The sequence below is a fragment of the Malus domestica genome, chromosome 10 (genome assembly GCF_042453785.1).
Source record: "Malus domestica chromosome 10, GDT2T_hap1".
Lineage (NCBI taxonomy): Eukaryota > Viridiplantae > Streptophyta > Magnoliopsida > Rosales > Rosaceae > Malus > Malus domestica.
In genome coordinates this window covers 2,538,679-2,562,461 of record NC_091670.1, presented here as the reverse complement: position 1 = coordinate 2,562,461, position 23,783 = coordinate 2,538,679, and the positions used below count along the sequence as shown (strand labels likewise).

The 23,783-nt window shown below is 39.9% G+C and overlaps 1 pseudogene; it reads left to right on the top strand.

Moving 5' to 3' along the window:
• Window positions 1–15,214: 15,214 nt before the first annotated feature.
• On the top strand, window positions 15,215–16,273 carry LOC103420686 (uncharacterized; annotated as a pseudogene).
• Window positions 16,274–23,783: the final 7,510 nt, after the last annotated feature.

Below are 23,783 nucleotides of genomic sequence, written 5' to 3'. Positions count from 1 at the left end.
GACTGGGTTTTTGGGTTGACAATTTTTTTATTAACTATTAAATTATTAAGCCTATTTGTAATTTTTTTAAATTTAATTAAACTTTTGTGACACATTTATATGTCACATCAGCACATAACATAATTTTTGACATAATTGTAGCAGAATAACTACATTGATTTGAGACACTTACTTGAGGGACTACATTGATCAATTTTCAATTTTATGGACCATTTTGAGGTCACGGGTCAATTTCAGGGACCATTTTGAAGTCATGGGTCAATTTCAATTACTATTTGGGAGAAAAAAAAGACTTATGGGGCCCATTTATGTGCTACATCAGCACTTAACAGATTTGTGACGGAATGACCACATTGATTTGCGACACCTATTTTCAGGGACTACATTGATTGATTTTCAATTTCAGGGACAATTTTGATGGTGAGGGTCAATTTCAGGGACCATTTATGATAAAAATCCTAATCAAAATGATATGCTTGGGCTAACCCTGATTTGACAACCCTAACCCTAATTTTACACATATTCCTAAACCCTAACCCTATAAATATGTTGATGCCAAAAAAGGGCTGACTTTGAAATAATGCAAAATGTCAAGGTGTGACATTCGCAAGGTTGCTATGGTCATCAAGTGCAGGTAATATGAAAAGAGATAGATATAGAGAAGTAGATATAAGATGTACGTGGTTCACCCTGAGTTGGGTTATGTCCACGAGGATGGAGAAGTTCTCATTAATAATTAATGTAGAGTTTACATGATATAAATGTTCAAGCATAATCATCATTAGTGAGTTCTAATAATGGATTAAGTAGAATAATAGCATTAAGGACTAAATGTGGGAGAACGATCTCTTTTTATAATTGAGGATAGTCCTATGTTTTCGTCTCGATCAATGTGACATTCTAAAAGCTTTATTCTGGTGTTTACACGTATTACCTTGTGATTGATCTTTTGATTAAAAAGAAGCTCATATGTTACGGCATAGGTGGCATGAACCCTTCAATAAGTCTTCAAAGGTATAAAAATGACAAGTGCTCGGTAATTTCGGAGTTGATGAAGTATGGTACAAACAAGATATATCACCTCTTGTTCTACACGTATTCCTAAACCCTAACCCTAATTTTGTTCTCTTGTCGACTATGAATGGTGGCAGCTGCCATGCTTGGGTAATTTTCCCATGCTTGGGCTACATGACAGCCTTCATGACATAGGCCATCATTTTATAAAGTTTGTTCTTTTGACATAGTAAGTGTGTATAGTTTTTTTTTGGGAATTTTTATATTAACATTCAAAAAATCTCATTTGGCACTTTTCACAAGTGTATTTTTATTTTTAATTATAAAAAGTTTGAAGTGCCAAATGAGATTTTGAGAGTGCTAATAATAATTTCTATTTTTTTTTCTTTATAGCCAAATGAAGTGAAAGAAGGCATGATCATATATATATATAAGCAGAGAAGGATTCTCTTCGGATCCTCTTTGTGGGGATTCGGATGATCAATCAATCATGTTCGTTTATCGTACATCGTACGGTCAGAAATCATTTTAAATTTTAAATTTTAAATTGAATATAAATAGTACTTAACGAAAACTGACCGTATGATATACGATGAATGAACATGATTAATTGATCTCTTGGATCCCCACAAAAAGAATTCGGAAAGAATCATTTTCCTATATAAGCACCCCACCAAATCTTAGTCCAACCAACAATTCAAAAGAAAAAGTCTTAAATAGAAATTATGAATGTTTTTTGTTTCTTTCTGATTTTAAATCAAATAAATAATCTTATACCAAATAGTAATTTATGTGATCACTTATTTACTTTAGTTTTTAATCCCGAAAGCAACAAGGTGTACATTATTTTATGTGGTGGATTTGGAAGAGTCGGTAACTTATGCTACTAATAATGCCATAATTACATGATGACAATTGATAGCTACCTTGAAAGCCGCCTATTTGCTGTTTGGTATTTGGTTCCCGTTGCAAATAATAATTGTGAGATTGATTAAAGTGAGAAAGGATCCTCGGATCTTATTTGTGAGGATTCTGAGGATATGTAAATTGTATTCGTTCATTGTACATCGTGTGATAAGAATTTATTTTAAATATTTTACTTAAAAACAAATATAAATAATATTTGATAAAAACTGATTACATAATATATGATAAATTAACACGATTTACAAACCATCAGTATCCTAGCAAAAAAGAACCGGAGGGGATCCCGTTGGGATTAAAGTGAGTGGTAAGTACCTTAAAAGATGAATTATTCATGATGTGAGAAGTATAATATTGGAGGCTTCCAAAGGCTTGCTTTGCGGACAAGAAGCCAAAATGGCAGAGTTGATTTGACACAACCACAAAACCTACTCGGCATGGTCGGCTTCTTGCCATGCAAATGGGACCATTTGCATACAAAGGATTACTTTGTGGTTTTAGTGATCGAGGTTGTTAGAGCAACTTCACCGTTGCAAAGATTTCCTAGAGCAAGTCATTATTGAATAGTTTTTAATGAATAATAATTGTTTTTTACATTTTCATCCTTACATTGAATAGTTATGGTAATAAATAATAAAATATTAGTATTTTTTATTTTATAAAATAATAAAAAATAATTTTATTTGTAATTTCGGATATGATTTTTAATCGGTCTCGTTGTACCACGTGTTATTAAATAAGAAATTACAACCCAAAATATTTGAGAAAATATAAAATTATGGTCTAAGTTGGAAGATAATGATAACATATTCATAGAAAAATTAAATCATTTTTTTTAAATTTTAATTTTTTAAGGATTTTTTTAATTATTTATTATTTTTTTTACATTTTTATTAATATTTCATATTTTTATTAATTTTATATTGTGGCTAACGTCACCTTGACGTCAGCCATGCATCACTTAGGCCTCAGGCTCTCGAGTTGTGGATTCGTGCCTGGCCTGTCCATCGGGCCTCCCCTGAGCCCCATTGCCCGCATAGGTTGGAGCTGATCCCTGGGGCTATTGCCTCATTTCTGTCGCCTGTCCATCGGGCCAAATACCCCGGTGGAGTTGCTCTTAGTGCGAAAAATTAGTAATTCTTAACAAAAAGCATATGCGTTTGTATTTTTTGTAGACTAGTACCGATTTTCATATGTAATTATTGAGTCTAAATGTTTCGGGCTTTTAATCTCAAGAACGTCAAACAAAATCAAAGACATCAGTTCAGGTAAGTTTGTCATATGCATTCAAATAGTCTAGACCTATTATACGTTCAAGGTTAATTGTTGATTCCTAAATAATATTGTTAGGATACTAATGAGGTAACATATATATATATATATATGTATGTATATGCGCGCGTGCGTTAGGGTTGCCGCATGTTTGTGTGGAAACAGAAAGCCTAACATTGAAGAGAGTTTTCTCTAGAGAAAATTTGATAAATCATTCATGGTCTTCTTTGTTCTTTAATCTTAATATCAATATGAGAATGTTCTTTATGATTCTCGCAATTGATTTATTGTGTTAAATCATATTCATATCATTGATATTGCATGATCTCGGATCTCATATGCCTTTGAGGAAAATATATTGTGCAAAGTTCATGTTGGAGTGATTGACAACTGCGACCATTGTCGTGCAATATGAAAGTAGGTTTGCTAAGTACTCAAGTAGTAAAGGCGTGAATGACGAAGCTGCTTTCTATAATGCGTGTCTAGTAACCATCAAATTTCGATGAAGTTCCTTTTGTATTTGTTTGACTTATAGAGGATTGTTTTCTACTTGGCAAAGTGCTTGTGAATATTCTCAGTGATGGGTTTAATTTGACTCATTAAATTCTACATCATTGTGTACTATGCATTGCTAGTTGATTTTATATTATGCTGTTGCGAATTGTTCAATCCTATGATATGATATATACGAACGTGTGTACCATTCTAGTATTTTTAGAGGTACTAAATCAATTGTATTTTTTGTTTGTACATCTGTTCAAATTTGTTATTTTAAAACGTATAAATAAAAAGTAAAAACACATAAATTTGGCGCAAGTTATTAAGCTGAGGACTCACCAACCCAATTATTTGATTCAATTGGATATGACTGTTGCATGTCTCAAGATATTGAAGTTGAGCATCATGTTTCCCATGTTCCCACTCATAATAGGCTCACATAAGCGTTCATAAGACATCTTTAATTGATCCCTAGGACCTTAGTTATACGCACCAAGCTTTTGATTTCTGCTTGGAGCCATGCAATTTTATCTACGACAATGTTTGTCCACCTGTGACCCATCACTCCTTAACCCTATATATTCTAGGCAATGGCGAAGCTACACCCACACAGCCACAGTGGGCTGTAGCCTAGGAAGGATTTTTACAAATTGCAACTTTAATAGTTTATATATGAGCTTGGTTGTTGCTCATTGTATGTATAATAGCTCACCCAACTACTGTTAAAGCTATTATTTAATGTGTTTCTTTATTTATAAATAATACATTTCCTTTTATTATTTTATTATTTTTAGGGTAAAATAGTAAATTAATACATAATTAGGTTTCTCCTACTCCTCATGCTTTTTAACCCATTCGTTTAAAACCCAAAAACCCTCTACCCTATTTGATAAAGCTGTGTTGTTTTCCCAAACAAAGAAAAACTATGAATCACCATTAAATTATTTTCTAATGAAATTCAACACTGGGTAAGTTCTTCATCTCTTCATTTAACTTATTTCTTGATTTAATTGTTAGGTTAATTTTTTTTTGGTCCTTAAATTTGTCTATTAGGGTTCAAGATTTTGGGAATAACCTATGTTTCATGGTTGCCGTATTTGTAACTAATAAAAAGGGCTCGGCGACAATATTGATTCTAACAATAACAAAAGATTTCAATTCCATTACGGATAATTAAGGGCACAACTTGAATTAGTATCCCCTAACCTATTTTTCTTTTGGGTACTTGTTATCAACAAAAATGATAAAATTTGTTCTCTTTCTATTGCTTTTTTGTATGCATGTTTTATTTGGGTAAAAACTAGTTGGAAAGTAGTTTAATAAACTTGTTTGGATTAGCACTTCATGTTCTTAGTTTTATGTAGATTATTATATAACCAAAAAAAAAAAAGATTTATATGCTAATAATTTTAGTTGGCCCATCCATGAAATATTTCCTGGCTCCGCCATTGATTATGCGTTACAGTTATGGTACAAGCCAAATATCTCGGACTTGCACATATTTAGGTGTCCTGTTTAATTATATGCCTATCCCCCGCCACAAGGGACTAATATGGGTCCCCAAAGAAGATTAGAAATCTATATTGGTTATGATTCATCTTTAACTGTTTGCTATTTAGAGCCCTTAGCATGTAATCTTTTTACCGCTAAACTTACGGATTATCACTTCGATGAGACAAACTTTTCAATTTATGTTTTTAGTTTCAAGGGCCCACCCCTATAAATAATAACACATATTATCTATTTATATTGCACTTTGAACGACCCAAATAGAGTTGTTGTGTGTCTGCAAGGGCGGATCCACTAAGGGGCAAGAAGGGTCAACTGACCCTACTAACTTTGGCAAACCTCCATGGAAGACTTATTTGCTGCCCCCTTGATGTTTAGAGTTGTCCTTGGGATATGCCTTCCAATTGCTCGATGAAATGCCGCAATGAATGGGGCAAGGCAGGGAAGGGCATGCATTGTGTACAACATAGGTGAAGGCTACATCGTGCTCTTGGCTCCAGTGATACTACTACAACAGAGTTTGGTGGTGCTGTTGTTGTTTTTCCACCTCTGGATTTCTTGGAACTTGCCTCAACCCGCCAAGGAATTTCCTAAAGAGAAGTAGATAATAAGGAGACACGTGTTTGATGCCTCGAGCTGGAATATTGCTGCTCTCAAGTCCAAAGCTGCACTTCCTACCAAACCTTATTTGCTTTGATGCAGTGCAAAGTGTGCTTTTGAAGCAAAGCCAAGTCATTTTATATATTTTTTTTATAAATAAGACCCAGCCACATAAAAAAAACTTAAGTTTCCAATTAATCTAGACATATATAAACTCAAATCTTTAAAATCTTAATTTCTATCTATTCACAACCCAAATTCACAATCTATAAAATTCTAATATTTATTGTAATAATAAAGAAATTATTGTAAGAATTTTGAATCTCTTTCCCTTCCATTAATAGTAGTAAAGTTAAATAATAATAATAATAATTATTAAGCTATATATAATACTATATTTTCAAAATTATGAAATCGTGTCGTGAACAATTGTCGCTTATAATGAACACTTGTAGTTTGTAATGTTTTTTACTCATGAATTATGAATGATGGAGTTCTGATTTAATTTTTACGGCTATTTTTTGTTGAAAAAAATGTTTGTAAATTTTTACACATGACCTCTCTAAACAATTTTTTCTGGATCCACCACTATGTGTCTGCATCATTCCTTACATCAATTTTCCTTTCTGTTTGGATACATATTGAATGCACTTTGGAGGACACAAGATTTCGCAGTAGTACTGCAACTTCTTGTATTTGTGGTCACACATCTTTGTCATCGTCAATAAGAGTAGAGGGCTTGTCACTATTTAGAATTACTTTGTAAATATTAGGGCTGGTTTGGTATTGCTGTGCTTTGAAAAAAAAACTGTTTTTGCTTTGCTGTGAGATAGAGTGTTTGGTAAACTTTTTTGTAAAAGTGCTTTTGAAAAAAAAAGTAGTATTATAGTGTTTGGTAAACTTTTATGTAAAATAGTTGTGACTGTGTGAAATGACCAAAAAAGGGTGTTGAATATTATATAACAATTTTTTTCTTATCTTTTCTTTATTATGACATTTATAATATTTATATAAACTATTAATAATCAGTTATGAGAGAGAGAGATAATGTACTCTTTACCTTTTTTTATTAAGATATTTATAATTTTTTATTCTATTCTTTTCTGGTCGTTTCTTCTTTACCTTGTTTCTATTTTATTTTTGAAAAAACTCTTCTCTCTTTTCTGGCCGCTCACTCCCTTTCTCCCTTTCTCTCTTTGTCTTTCTCTGCCAGATCCTAAGGAAGGCTACGTCGAGGCTCAGACATGGGTTCCTGCTTACTCGAGCACTTTAAGGCTCAGCCTTTATGGGTTCTTGTGCTCTTCACTCTCGACTCTTTCTCTCTCTCTCTCTCTCTCTCTATCTTTTTCTCTCTCTCTCTATCTTTTTTTTCTCTCTCTCTATCTTTCTCTCTCTCTCTCTCTCTCTCTCTCTCTCTCTCTCTCCTCCAATGGGTCTACGTCAATTTCCTCAAACCTGCCAAGAATCTCAAAAAGTACGGATCTTGGGCACTCGTCACCGGACCCACAGATGGCATTGGCAAGGCCTTCGCCTTCCAATTGGCTCGGAATGGGCTAAATCTGATCTTGGTAGGTTGGAATTCGGACAAACTCAAGGACGTCTCGGACGCTGTCCTGGCCAAGTACGGCAAAACCCAGATCAAGACTATCGTGGTCGACTTCACCGGCAACCTTGACGACGGCGTCAGGCACATTCTGGAGAAGATTAAAGGGTTGTATGTGGGACTTTTGATTAACATCGTTGGGATTTTGTACCCGTATGCTCGGTTCTTTCATGAGGTGGATTCGAAGCTACTGAGGAACTTGATTAAAAGCCGGTTTTTCAAAGTTGGGTTTTGCAGCTTCGTGTTTTTGGGTTTTTTTTTTTCACTCAAAACTGTGAAAAAAAAGCTAAAGTTGAATGTTTATCAAACACAAAAAAGCTCCTAACTTTTTTTGATACCCGCTTTTTTCAAAAGCACCTCAGTACCAAACTAGGGCTTAATTAGGCTACTTAAGTGATAATTGGATGGCATTTTAGTTTGTGTGCGATATTTCATATTTGGAGCTGATATTGAGGATAAACTTCTGGGGATGAATACTTACTATCTGTATTAACACTTTTTAAACCCTAGTGAGTGGTCAACTTGAACTTTGTTTCCAAATTATGCTTCAAATTTTCTGTATGTGAGGCAATTTGATGCTTTTAAGGTTGTGCTTTAATTTGAATAATTATCTTTACTTAAAAGTGAAAGAAATGCACCACCTGAATACAAATTGAAGAAGGGACATGCACAATGTTTATATGGCTTTTCTGGTTGAGAGAGAATAATAATAATAATAATAATAATATAGCAATATAATTAAAATAAAAAAGACAAGTATATATGCAGCAGAGAAATTTAATACAAATAAAGGTCCAATAAATAATAATTCATCAACTTGCCTATAATCTGAACCATATTTGAAGTATAGGGATTAGTCCAGTAATAAAGCAGTAGAGAATAAGAGTAGGCTATCTAAAGTTTGAAACTCTCTTTGTAAATAAAAAAATCATGTTGATAATAGTATATTCTGAAATGATTCATTTTTTATATTTGGTTCCTGAAATGCTCCGTTTTTAGTTCGTTATTATATCATCGTTGTATCATTGATATATGATCGATGTGTCGTCGATATATATATATATATATATTTTTTTTTAAAGGGGACCAGTTGGTGGCTTCCCCTGGTTACAGAGACATTTTAGCCTTCTCTAGTCACCATCGTGTGATTCACTAGCGCCAAAAATCACCTAGGATGTGATGTGGAATACGAGCAATTCATCCCCAACCACTAGACCATCCCATAATGATTGTATGTTATCAATATTTGATTTTGATCATTTCAACAACTGAATGTCAAAAGTGGATCATTTTAGCTAACTACCCTTTTATATTTTTTAATACATATTAACAAAAAACTCTAATTTGGTGAAAACATTCAAAATACCTAGACTTGTTTTTACTTAACTTAATTTCATAAAAAAAAAACAATTAAATATGATGAGGTAGTCACTTAATACTACCGTCTAGTGTTCATCTTTACCTGTAAATGGGAAGTTATTGGTTTGACTCTTATGAATAGCAAGTTTAATATCAAATTATTTTGATCGAACCATAGTCTATCTTAGTCCAAATTTCGCACCTCTTGTTATAAATATGTTGTTGTATTAATATATATATATATATATATATATATCTAAACGACATATTAATAGAACCCTATTTGTAAAAAAAAAAAACCAATGAAATTACTATTATTGTCACATCCCGGCCCGGGTCTACCACATCCCGGGCCCACTCTACCACCGTAGCACGATATTGTCAGCTTTGGGCTTACCATTCCCTCACGGTTTTGTTTTTGGGAACTCACGAGCAACTTCCCGGTGGGTCACCCATCCTGGGAGTGCTCTGGTCTTCTTCTCGCTTAACTTCGGAGTTTCGATGGAAAACGAAGCCAGTGAGCTCCCAAAAGGCCTCGTGTTAGGTAGAGATGATAATATACATTTAAGGATCACTCCCCTGGGCGATGTGGGATGTTACAATCCACCCCCCTTAGGGGCTCGACGTCCTCGTCGGCACATTTCTGGCCAGGGATTGGCTCTGATACCATTTGTCTCATCCTGGCCCGGGTCCACCTCATTCCGGGCCTGCTCTACCACCGTAGCACGATATAGTCCGTTTTGGGCTTACCATTCCCTCACGGTTTTGTTTTTGAGAACTCACGAGCAACTTCCCAGGTCACCAATCCTGGGAATACTCTGGTTTCCTTATCGCTTAACTTCGAAGTTCCAATGGAATCCCAAGCCAGTGAGCTCCCAAAAGGCCTTGTGCTAGGTAGAGATGAGAATATACATTTAAGGATCACTCCCTTGAGCGATGTGGGATGTTACAATCCACTCCCTTTAGGGGTCTGACATCCTCGTTGGCACACTTCCGGCCAGGGATTGGCTCTGATACCAATTTGTCACATCCCGGCATGGGTCCACCACATTCCGGGCCCGCTCTACCGCCATAGCACGATATTGTCCGCTTTGGGCTTACCATTCCCTTACGGTTTTGTTTTTGGGAACTCACGAGCAACTTCCTAATGGGTCACCCATCCTGGGAGTGCTCTGGCCTCCTTCTCGCTTAACTTCGGAATTCCTATGGAACCCGAAGCCAGTGAGCTTCCTAAAGGCCTAGTGTTGGGTAGGGATGAGAATATACATGGCCTCGTTTGGCAGCTCGGACTGTACTGACTATTTCAGTCGGATAGGATAATTTGTCATCGGATAGTACTGACTATTTAGTCGAGCGTACTGACTATTTAATCGGGCGTTTGGTGCAGTACCGGATTAAAAATTCAATTCATCAAAGATTATCATGTTCATTTACTTCCTCAAAAGGAGATTGAAGAACATTTATGGCACTGAGTTTCACAATTTAAAACTAGCAAGAGAGATGGAAAAAGAGCCGGCTTGATTTTGTTTTCAACGACCCGACTAATTAATACCGATGATTTGGAGTGTATAAGTTATCCGGCGTACGTCGTATAAAATAGGCCGGGCCGCATAAATAATCCGGTGCTTATTTAATACGGAATGACACCAAACACCGGATAATATTAAATAGTACTATTTGGTGTGTTATCTGGCATGCCAAACACGCCATTAAGGATCACTTCCCTGGATGATGTGGGATGTCACAATCATACCCTTTTATACATAACTAAAAGAAAATATTAGAAAAGAAAAAAAAAGTGAACATTATAGTAATTTCGCACAAACAATTTTTTTTTCTTTTCTTTTTTTTGAACCTCACTGCCATGTTATCTTACCAATACCTAAACTCACTCTCTCTCCCTCTCATTTGCACCCACCCAAGTCTACTTTTTTTTCCCACTTTTTCTAACTTCCCCAATCCACTAAGGCCTCGTTTGGCAGCTCGGACTGTACTGACTATTTCTGTCGGATATGATAAATAGTCACCGGATAGTACTGACTAAATTAATCGGGTGTTTGGTGCAGTATCGGATTAATGACCGTATTATTTATACTGTGTTTGGTACTGAATCGGATAAAAAAGTGGAATGTCAAATAACAAAGAAAGATAGTAAATTTCATACATCAATTTCAAAATATTTTCCAAATAAACTGACAGAAATAGTGTAGACATCGAAATTTCGTAAATAAATGTTGACCGGTAAATCAAAGTGTCAACGCTCATGTATTACATAAATTTTACACGTAGCGTGTGACTCAACGAAAATTGAAATGAGTTGGAAAAGTCATCAAATAGGACACGTGTCAACACCTGGCAGAAACGACTTATTTCATCTGGGATATTATATTCAAAATTAGGCCTTGGAAAATTCTATAAATACAAGCCTATTTTCATTCATTTAAAAAGGAATTCAGATTACACCTTGAAGCTCTGAAGCTCTGAAACTCCGAAGCTCTCAAGCATCCAGGTTCCCGAAGAATCAAGAAAGCTCTCTTCGTTCTTCGTTCTTCGTCCATCGCTCTTTCAAGATCAAGCCCCGACGGCCCTTGAAGAAAGCACCATCGTTCATCATCCGTTCATCCAAGATCAAGCCCCAACGGCCCTTTGGATCAACAATCATCCACCTTCAAGATCAAGCCCCGACGGCCCTTGAAGAAAGTGTTCTTCGTTCATCGTTCTTCCAAGATCAAGCCCCAACGGCCCTTTGGATCAACAAACGTCGACAAATCCACACATCCAACCGTTCTTCAAGATTAAGCCCAAAAGCACTTGAAGATCTGTTCATCACTGTTTCTTCAAGATCAAGCCCAAAAGCCCTTGAAGATCCGCTCAAATCCACCTTCAAAGATCAAGCCCACGGCCCTTTGAAGAAACTTCCAACTGTTCATCCAAGATTAAGCCTCGACGGCCCTTGGATCAACGAAACACCCACCAATCAACACCTTACGGAGATCGAATCAGAGGATCAAATTTGAGAGAGATTGTAACCCAAAATCATCAAATACAAATATTTGTTTGTGCACGTTGTTCTTGTCTCTTTCGTTTCAGGAATTTTCCGTGTTCACAAATTGGCACGCCCGGTGGGATAATCTCTGCCTCTCATCTCTTTCTCCATTCAAGAAATTCAAGCGCACTTCCAAAATTAATGGCATCAAGGAAGGCTCAAACTGTTCCCGCAACCGGCGCAAAGAACAAAAGCGTCCTCGTCGCAACTGGTGTCACTTTGGGCATCACGACTCGAAGCATGGCAAGAGCTATTTCTACCGCCTCTTTCACCTCTGCATCAACTCTGCCAAGGGAACAAAAGCACCCAAGGCACGAGCCTTTGATCACCTTAGCCTCACTAAGGGCACCAAGGGGGGAAAGCCCAAGGAAATACTCCGAATCCATGCTCTCCGATGCCGATTCAAGCGACAGTTCAGCCATGCAAGTCATGACCATTGGAGCAACTTCAATCGATGAACAGCTAGCTCAAATGAATGAAGCAATCGCGAGGCTAACCCGAACTGTGGAAGAAAAAGACCTGCAAATTGCAGCACTCGTCAATCGACTAGAGGCGCAGGACGACGATAAACCCGACCCAGAGAATGATCCACTAAAGAGAAGAGAGGACGAAGAAGAGGAGCCCCCGGTGAAGAAAATCGATGGGAAGCCGGAGCCGGACCAAGCAGCGGCACTCATGGGATCTCTTTCTATCCAGCAGCTGCAGGAGATGATCACCAACACCATCAAGGCACAGTACGAAGGGAGCTCACATACCTCCTTGTTCTACTCGAAGCCCTATTCCAAGAAGATTGATGCCCTAAGGATGCCAAGGGGTTATCAACCACCAAAGTTCATACAGTTTGATGGAAAAGGAAACCCAAAGCAGCACGTTGCACATTTCGTCGAAACTTGCAACAACGCGGGAACGGAGGGAGATTACCTTGCCAAGCAGTTTGTGCGCTCGCTGAAAGGGAACGCCTTTGAGTGGTACACGGACCTAGAGCCTGAGTCCATCAACAGCTGGGAGCAATTGGAGCGGGAATTCCTCAACCGCTTCTACAGCACCCGCCGCACTGTGAGCATGCTAGAGCTAACGAGCACAAAGCAGTGGAAGGACGAGCCAGTCATTGACTACATCAACAGATGGCGCACTCTAAGCCTCGACTGTAAAGACAGGCTCTCGGAAACCTCTTCAATCGAGATGTGCATCCAAGGCATGCAATGGGGTTTGCAATACATCCTTCAAGGCATTAAACCGCGAACCTTCGAGGAATTGGCCACTCGCGCCCATGACATGGAGTTGAGCATTGCCCATCATGGGAAGAAGGAACCGATCGCCAACTACAAAAACGACAAAGCTCTTGTGACAAAGGTGGAAAAGGCTGCATGGAAACCCACAAAGGAAGCGATGACGGTCAACACAGCTCCCGTCAAAATCTCCACACGAGGCAAGGCGATTCAAACCGAAGCTTTTCGTGATCAAGAGATGCGTAGACGCACTTTGAAGGAGCTTGAGGAGAAGATTTATCCATTCCCCGACTCTGATGTGGTTGCCATGTTAGATGACCTGTTGGACAAGAAGGTGATCAGTTTGCCTGAGTGCAGACGGCCGGAAGAGATGAATCGTACTGACAGTCCAAGATACTGTAAATTCCACCGCTTCATCAGTCATCCGACAGAAAAGTGCTTCGTGCTGAAAGATCTCATCATGAAGCTAGCTCAGAAAGGAATCATCGAGCTAGATCTTGACGATGTGGTGAAGTCAAACTATACCACCTTCACTTCTGGCTCTTCCGACTCAAAGTTTTCACCTCAACCGCTGGGGGCATCATCCAAGACAAGCAAAGTTGAAGGATGGACTCAAGTCACTCCTAAGAAATTGCACAAGAAGCATACGTCTCCTCCACATGTCCGCCAGTCGGAAAGGGGGCAAAGCAGCTCTTGTCAACCTTCAAAGCAACATGAACGTGTTGAAGATGATGAAATTTCGACACATAGATCGTCCATCCCCATCACGATGCGTGATTTCTTTCCTGAAGGCTTCTTCAATCACTCGGTCAAGGCTCCTTGCTATGAAGATTGTGAGGAACGCCTCTCCAAAATTACTTGACAAATTCACAAATGCTCATTGTTCGCACGAGCCTAAACTGCACGAACCAAAGCTCCTTGTCCGCACGAGCCTAAACTGTAGGACACGAGGCTCCTCGCCCGCACGAGCCTAAACTGCATGGCACTACGCTCCTCGCCTGCACGAGTTGAAACTGCATGGCACAACGCTCCTGGTCTGCATGAGCATAAAAGGCAACACCAACGCTCATCGCCTGCACGAGCTGAAACTGCAACACGACACCAAATGCTCCTTGCCTGCACGAGCTGAAACTGCAACACGGCACCAAATGCTCCTTGTCTGCACGAGTTGAAACTGCAAACGACACCAACACTCCTTGTCTGCACGAGTTGAAACTGCAAACGGCACAAAAAGAAAATGCAAAAAAAAAAATATGTATGTATTTGAACTACGTTACGACTTGATCTCTTCTCTGGAGGGGTACGTAGGCAGCTCGAATGTTCAATTTTTCGAGTTCAGTCACACCAAAATAGGGAATAAAGATTTAATTAAAAATTTTGATGCTATTACAATTTCTTTGTACAAAAAAAAAAAAAAAAAAAAAAGAACACATGTTATTAATGTATTATAAAAAATATATATATATATATATAATGGTGGGCTGCATTATTGAGGATGACCGTGAGCCCAGCAAGCACTCAACGGCCCAAAACCGTGAGTTACTTTTCAAACAGAAGGAGCCTTCGTCTTCTACCTCCTCTCTGCCTTCTGCCATCGATGAGATTGGGTTGTGGTATTGTCGTCAGAAGGGCTCAAAAACAGATGGTTAATGAGCAGAGAACCCCTTTAATGGTTGCTGCTACATATGTTGTCAAAGCTCAGAGACGCAACAATGGCGACGAGGTGGATACGGAGAGCCATAGCTTCTGCGGTGTCGTCGAGATCAACGGCGGCGGCGTCGTTTTGTTTCGTCTGCATCCGGGCTATGGCGTCAAAGGCCCAAGCCCAACAGGTGGACCTCAAGGCCCGAGACAAAACGGACATCAAGACCCTACTCGAATCGGACCAGTATGTGTGCGAAGATCTGCAAGCAGGGGATTTCTCAAGACACCCAACAAGAAATGCGACCCAGGCCCAATCTCGCTCTCCCGGACTCTCGGCTGCCCTATGGTCAGATTCATCGTAGTTCTGCGTGTTGTGAGATGCAAAACAATCTTCATCATAACGGTACTGACGCACACCACCATCTGAATCAAAACGCCTCACGCGATGAACAATCTCATATCTTCCATCAGGACGCATCACGGGTTCAGAGTAACCATCTTGATTCAATCTCCGAGATGAACGCTCTGAGTCAAACCTCTGTCCTGGCTGGAACCGTCTTCCGGCAAATCTCCCGCCGCCGTCGCAGCAGCAGAAACTACAATACCAGCAAGGATGGAGCAACCGTCGCCGCTGTGGCCGAGTTCGAGCCGAGCTCGGTTTGCTTGGCGAAGATGGTTCAGAATTTCATCGAAGAAAGCAACGAGAAGCAGCCTCCGCAGAAATATGGCCGGAACCGCTGCAATTGCTTTCACGGTAACAGCAATGACAGCTCCGACGACGAGCTCGATATCTTCGGTGGAGGCTTCGGCGATTCAATCTCCTCCGGTTCGTTCGGTGGCGACGCCTCCGATAATTTAAAGAGTCTGATTCCATGCGTGAGCGTCTCGGAGAGAAACCTCCTGGCTGATACGGCGAGGATCGTCGAAGCAAACAAGAATCTCAAACAAAAAGACGATTTGAGGAAGATCGTCGCCGACGTACTGCAATCCCTTGGCTACGATTCCTCCACCTGCAAATCGAAATGAGAGAAGTCGTCGTCTTTCCCTGCCGGTGAGTACGAGTATATCGATGTGATGGTAGAGGGCGACAGGTTGTTGATTGACATCGATTTCCGATCGGAATTTGAGGTCGCTCGATCCACTGGGGTCTACAAAGCCGTCCTCCAATCGCTGCCCTACATTTTCGTCGGAAAATCGGACCGTCTCGGCCGGATCGTCTCCATCGTATCGGAGGCAGCCAAACAGAGCCTGAAGAAGAAAGGCATGCACTTCCCTCCGTGGCGGAAAGCTGAGTACATGCGCGCCAAGTGGCTCCCCGAACCGCCGTTCACCGTCCTGAGAAAAAAACGCACGGCAAGGAGCGAGGATCAAGGCAGGCGTCGGAGATGTCGAGTACATGGACGGAAGAGGGGTCAACACCGGCGTTTTGAAGCTGGTAGTCGAGGATCTTCCCTCTCGGCACCCACCCCTCCTTCTTCCTCCTCCTCCGTGCTCCTCCTTCTTCCTCCTTCTCCTCCAAGCTGCTCATCTCATTCTGCCCATCTGTCAAGCATCGGCATCAGCAACTTCTTCTAGCACCAGGACCTCCATCGCTGTCCTTGCCCCTCAATGGAAGCTCGGGCAGCCCCTCCTCCTTCGTCATCTCTCGGGCCCGGCCTGGGTTTTCACCCACAAACCCAGCCTTGCATAGCACCGTATATAAAGAAAAAATATATACATATATCATGATGCGGTATGAATATGAGGGCCATCATTTCATTAGTGATGGTGGGTGTAAGCACCACGAAAGGAAAAGAAAGAAAAGGGAAAAGCAAAGGTGGTGCTTCAGGTACCATGTGCAAAGAAAATAAAAAAAAAAAAATATATATATATATATATATATATATGTATATATATAAAGAAGTAAGTGGATCCTTGGTGGCTAGCACCATGCAAAAAAAAAAGAGGAAAAAGGTTTTGGAATGGTGAATCAGTCCATGTGAAAAAATTAATATGTATGTATGTGTGTGTACGTAATATATATATAGCAAAAAAAAAAAAATTGCATTGAGAGAAATAAAGTCCATTTTTATTTTTTTATTTTTAGAAATTTTACATTATACATACCTTAAAAAAAAAAAAAAAAATCAAATCAAATCAAATTTACAAGAGGGGATCTTCAAAGACGATCAGGTGGCGCCTCACCACTCTGCAGAGTTCCAGGAAGAAGAGGCGCCGGAGGTTGACTGTTTGAAGCCATACCACTCAGCGGAACTCCAGGAAGAAGAGGAGCCAAATGTTGATTATTTGGAGCTTCATTACGCGGTATAGCCCCAGAAGACGAAGGCAAATGCTGCTGGAACAAACCCACAAACCTCTGATGATCAAGTAAAATCTGACCATCAGATTCTTGCATCTGGTCAATCTTCCTCTTCATGTTTGTCGCATAGCTATGTGCGAGCTTATGCAACTGTTTATTCTCCTGCTTGAGCCCTCTAATCTCCTGTTTGAGACTCATCACTTCCGCCGCCAATGATTCAACTTGACGGGTTCGAGCAAATAGGCGTTGGGCCATATTAGACACAGAACCTGCACACTGCACACTGAGAGCCAAAGAATCCTTAACAGCCAACTCATCAGACCGTTTGGCAAGTAGTCTGTTATCTCTGGGAGTGATAAGGTTTCGGGCCACCACTGCAGCGGTCATATCATTCTTCACCACCGAATCCCCAACGGTAAGAGGACCAGTGGGGGATATGAAGGATGGGCGCCATATGTTGTCTGGAGAAGGCGGGACTGCCTCTTCACCAAGATTCAAGTCAAAACGACGGTCGGAGGGTCCAGACATTTTCAAAGTGTTGAAGGAAGAAGAGATCGGACAAATCAAGATCTTAGAAGTACAAGAGGGGAGTTTTCACAAGCGAAAATTCAAGTGTGCTTTGAAACGAACTGCATGCCTCTATAAAAAATCAGCACTCGACGAGATTTCAGAGATCGAAGAGGCGAGCTCAGAATTCGAAGAGGCCATTCAAAAATCGAAGAGGCAAGCTCAGAAATCGGAAAAGCATCTTGCTTTTCCAGACGCGTCGGCACTCGTCACACGCAAACTCAGCTTTGCGGAAATCACGGGCAATTTGTCGAAGCGCCGATCCCAGATATCGAAGAGAAGCATCTTACTTTTCCAGACGCGTCGGCACCCGTCACACGCAAACTCAGCTTGCGAAAATCACGGGCAATTTGTCGAAGCGCCGATCCCAGATATCGAAGAGGCGCTAGTCTTTTTCAGCCACGTCGGCACCCATCACACGCAAACTCAGCTTTGTGGAAATCACGGGTAATTTGTCGAAGCGCCGATCCCAGATATCGAAGAGGCGCCAGTCTTTTTCAGCCGCGTCATCACCTGTCATATGCATACTCAACTTTGCGCAAATCACGGGCAATTTGTCGAAGATTTTCGGTGAAGGAGAAAGCACGTGAAAGTTTACTGTTCAATCACGCGTTAGTTGCCGACACAAGTGAAAGAATAGTACCTCTACAGGTATTAAGGGACCTCCTATAACTGTCCACCTTCACCTTCCGTAGCAAGACAGACATACAGAGCCTTTCTTCATCTCCAAAAATGTTTTCCTAACGAAACCTCTCGAGTCATTCAGTGTTCCTTATGCCTTGGGGTACCTCTGCAAGCCAATGACTCTAAAAGCAAAAGTATCTCATATCACCAGGGTAGAAAGCAAGAGTATCTCATATCATGCGTTCTCCATATCATTTCCTTTGTCCTTGTTCTTACCTACAAAGACAAGGATAAAGAAAACAATATGTCGGAACTTCCACTCAAACTCGGGTAAGGAACCGACTGCTTGGAACCCTTCCCTGATTGCCTACCTAGCACTGCTCTCGAGTACTCGCCTTCCACTGCTGCTGTACTTTCAAAGAAGCTGCCACATCTGCCTGGAGGACAGATAAGGCAAGTGAAAATGATACCTTGCAGCATGTGGAGACAAGGTGCAGAGGGAACAAGCAGAGAAGAATGCGGTCTGCACGGTCAACTCAGTAGAAGGAGTCCGAACTGAGGAACTCAAGAAGCTGCCACATCTGCCTGAAGAAACAAGCAGAGAAGAATGCAGCATGCACAGTCAACTCAGCAGAAAGAGTCTGAGATGAAGAACTCGAGAAGATGCCGCATCTGCCTGAGGACGGTGAACTCGTTTTGACCCTCAAATTCTTGGGTCGACTTACTAGGCGTTGTGGGCTGCACGTGCTGATTCACCACCCTTGAATCAAATCCTTAAAGATCAAGTCACCAACTGGAATAAAAGCCCATCAATCTTGAAGATCATACCATTGACCAAACTGCTCAGGTGTGAATTAGAAAGATTGAACAAAGAAACAGGTCGTCACCTTTACCTCGTGCCTGCTTGCCATATGTTCGAGTCAGCCTTCAAGAATCAAGCCCCAACGGCCCTTGAAGAAGCTTCCAGCCCAATTCAAAATCAAGCCTCGACGGCCCTGGAAGAAATCACAAGTCCGATTCAAGATTAAGTGTCTACCACCCTTGAATCAAAACCTAGTTCAAGAATAAGCTGTGGAAAATCAACAATTGAAGGAATCCAGAAAATCCTTCAACCCAGTTCAAGATCAAAGCTGTGGAAAGTCAACAAGCGCAACAAAATACGTGCCGATTCACCCACTACCAAAGCCAAAGATCATCTACCACATGAAGCTCCTTGTGGTCCAATTTCAACCTTCAAGATCAAGCCTCGACGGCCCTTGAAGAAATTTCAAACAAAAGTTCAAGAACAAGCCTCAACGGCCCTTGAAGAAATCTCAAGCCCAACTCAAGATCAAGCCTCAACGGCCCTTGAAACAATCTCCAGCCCAATTCAAGATCAAGCCTCGATGGCCCTTGGATCAACATCTACAGTAAGGGACTTCAAAACGCATCTCCTACACGTGACAAGCACATGTACACGACGTGCCTTGAAGTGGGGACATTTGTAGACATCGAAATTTCGTAAATAAATGTTGACCGGTAAATCAAAGTGTCAACGCTCATGTATTACATAAATTTTACACGTAGCGTGTGACTCAACGAAAATTGAAATGAGTTGGAAAAGTCATCAAATAGGACACGTGTCAACACCTGGCAGAAACGACTTATTTCATCTGGGATATTATATTCAAAATTAGGCCTTGGAAAATTCTATAAATACAAGCCTATTTTCATTCATTTAAAAAGGAATTCAGATTACACCTTGAAGCTCTGAAGCTCTGAAACTCCGAAGCTCTCAAGCATCCAGGTTCCCGAAGAATCAAGAAAGCTCTCTTCGTTCTTCGTTCTTCGTCCATCGCTCTTTCAAGATCAAGCCCCGACGGCCCTTGAAGAAAGCACCATCGTTCATCATCCGTTCATCCAAGATCAAGCCCCAACGGCCCTTTGGATCAACAATCATCCACCTTCAAGATCAAGCCCCGACGGCCCTTGAAGAAAGTGTTCTTCGTTCATCGTTCTTCCAAGATCAAGCCCCAACGGCCCTTTGGATCAACAAACGTCGACAAATCCACACATCCAACCGTTCTTCAAGATTAAGCCCAAAAGCACTTGAAGATCTGTTCATCACTGTTTCTTCAAGATCAAGCCCAAAAGCCCTTGAAGATCCGCTCAAATCCACCTTCAAAGATCAAGCCCACGGCCCTTTGAAGAAACTTCCAACTGTTCATCCAAGATTAAGCCTCGACGGCCCTTGGATCAACGAAACACCCACCAATCAACACCTTACGGAGATCGAATCAGAGGATCAAATTTGAGAGAGATTGTAACCCAAAATCATCAAATACAAATATTTGTTTGTGCACGTTGTTCTTGTCTCTTTCGTTTCAGGAATTTTCCGTGTTCACAAATAGTTTTAAGAAAAAAAATTGTTAATAAAATAATTTTAAAAATGGAAAAATAATGATAGAATAATGCACAAAGGGCTCTGCCCTTAATTTGTCGCTCATCTTCTGCACAAAAACCTATTTTGTTTATCTTCTGCTGACAACACGGATCAGTTATGGGTATGTTTTCACGGAAAATCGAGGCACTGTGAAGGTGTGGCTTTCAAGCAGAGACTACGGTCCATCCACGTCGGTGAGGATTGACAGAGCTTATGGCTCTTGCAGTTTTCTGGGAATCGTTGAGATTCTGCTCCAGATTCCGGCGAAAGGGCATCTGCAGGTCATCAGGTTTACGATCCTGTCAAGGAAATCGATTAATTGGATTTCCATAGTGGTGGGTCATCGCAAATTGAGCCAAGAAGATGTATGAATTTAGCCAAGAAGCTTCATCGTCCAGCCCTAATTAACTTCACAAAATTTTATAGAAACAGAGAGAAGAAGAAGAAGAACGACGGCTGAACGACGAGAACAGGAATGAGTCTTGCGAACGATGCAAGAGAGAGGAACGAGACGACAGAGGGACAGAAAGAGTGAGAGAGCAAGAGTTTTTTCATACCCGACTAATAATCCTTAGGTTCTGGGGTGGATAAATTAGCAGGTGTGTGCCGTATAAAACATGTGGGGTCAGTACAATTAATCCGGATGCTATTTAGTACGGAGCTGTGCCAAACACTCGGGACCGTATTATTTACCCTATCCAGTCCCTTATACGGGCTGCCAAACGAGGCCTAATTTTGTTTACATAAATTTAATTTAATTCTTTTAAAAATTTTAAATCACACACATAGTGGGTGAACTGCATCTAGTATATATTATATAATAATGGTAAAATTAATCATGTGTGTGCCAATAAACTAGTATAAACATACACACATTGTGCCACTTAGTATTACGGCTAGTGATATTCCTCTTCACTTGTAAGTGAGAGGTCTTAGGTTCGATTCTCGTCAAATGCAAATTTGAACCATATTATTGCTAGCTCATTGTGAAGCTAAGCCTAACCCTGCCCTTTGATGTAGATAATATCGTTTGTTAAAAAAAAAAAAAAAGGACATACACGCCTTGGATCTATCCACACAGCCGCAGCACATATGGATTAATTAGCTAGGAGGAGAGATTAACTGATTAAGATGAGTATCTGAAGATAATTGTTTGGCTTTGCATCTCGGGAAAAAACTGAGTGCAGATTAAAGGAAGGACCACCCAAGGCAGCTAGCAGTTGCTAGTTAGGGCAAATGTTGCAGCCTTTACTCTGCCTGCTGAAACTTGATGACATCAAAGAGCATAAGCAAGAAAGAACCCGTGAAGTAGTGACAAATGTAACACCAAATCTGGGCCCTTGGATAGTAGATAATATTGACTCATATACACATTATTGTTGGTTTCTAGTATAGTTAATAAATTCGTGTATTGTACATGTATGTATGTATTAAAAAAACTTTTATTTTTCGTACACGTATTAATGATTCATTAAATTTCATTTTTTTAAAATATCAACACACGATACACATATTATACATGTAATCAACAAGTTATTTTCACTTTTAATACATGTATTATATCCAGAGCCTGCACCTAGTAATTTAAGAAAACAACTCCTAGTGATTTTTTGTAATTTATTCTTACTGATTCATTGTCATTGTGACTCTCTAAATTATGAAGTATGGTTAGAGAAATTTTTTGGAGAGCTTCTAAAATAGATTTTTGTTAATTTTAATTAAAACTTATGTATAAAATATAGGAGGATTAGAGATGCTCTCAACTCTCAAGACTTGCCTTGAATGGCAGCATATCCCACATCTGCCGCCACCAGCACAATTTTGGTGCCTCTCAAAAACTTTCGCAACCCCATATTGATTTCGATTGTGTTTCCCATCCCAATGGAGATTGATGAATATTCTTGGAATGGTTTCATCATAAAATATCCCCATTATTTACTTTGGGCCTAACGAGGACTTTGAGATCGTGCAAGATCAGTATTTCTCCAAACAAACATACCATCTGAATACACCAACTGTTGTAAACTAAACCAAAAACCAATCACGCAATAAACAAAACACAATAATTTTAGAGTTCCTCCAATATAGGAGTACCTCTCTAACAACGGAAGCTTTATTGATTACCAACAAATATAAGAGAATTCACAAACACAAAGTGTTCTCAAGTATAAGTTTATGCCTCTCATAACTTTCACACACAAAACTCTATCCCACATCCATCTATTTATACTAATAGATGTCATAGGTTTACACAAAGTCCATAGAATATAGGAAATCAAATCCTATACTAAAACCAAATCCCAAACCAACTAGGAAACACAAATCCAAATATCTTGTGTCCAATATATCCTAATCCTTGTTTTAGTTTAGGCATGTTGATTTAATGCCAAATCCAACAATCTCCACGTTGGCATGAAATCCATAACGAGGCATCAAACAACTTTCATTGCTCCACCATATCGCAAGATCAAACTTGCTTCAACTGCACCAAATCCAAGCTGTGCTTGAACTTAGCTGCATTAACCACCTTTGTCAACATATCAGCTGGATTATCTTCTGCATCAACCTTTTTTAGACGAATCTCACCTTTAGCTACCACTTCTCTCCCAAAATGATGTCGTACATCAATGTGCTTAGTCCTAGCATGATGTACCTGATATTTGGCCAAATAAATGGCACTTTGGCTGTCACAATATACATCCAACTTGTGTTGTTCTACACCTAAATCTCCTAACAACCCCAGAGTCCACATTGCTTATTTGATAGCTTCAGCGATCGCCATGTATTCTGCTTCTGTGGTTGATAGTGCCACCGTTGGTTGTAATATTAATCTCCAGCATATATGACCCTTTGCCATAGTAAACACATACCCAGTCGTCGATCTTCTCTAATCTAAGTCTCCAGCAAAGTTTGAGTCCACATATCCAATTGAGAACTTATCAATACCTTCATCACATCTTTCAAAACAAATAGCTTTGCCCTCGTTCCATGTAAATACCTTAGTATCCATTTAGCAACATTCAAATGCTTTCTTCCAGGATTATGCATGAATCTACTAACAATTCCAGCTGCGTGTGCTATATTAGGACGAGTACACACCATATCATACATTAATCCTCAAACCAAATTAGTATATAGAATACCATCCATCTTCATCTTTTCTTCATCAGTTT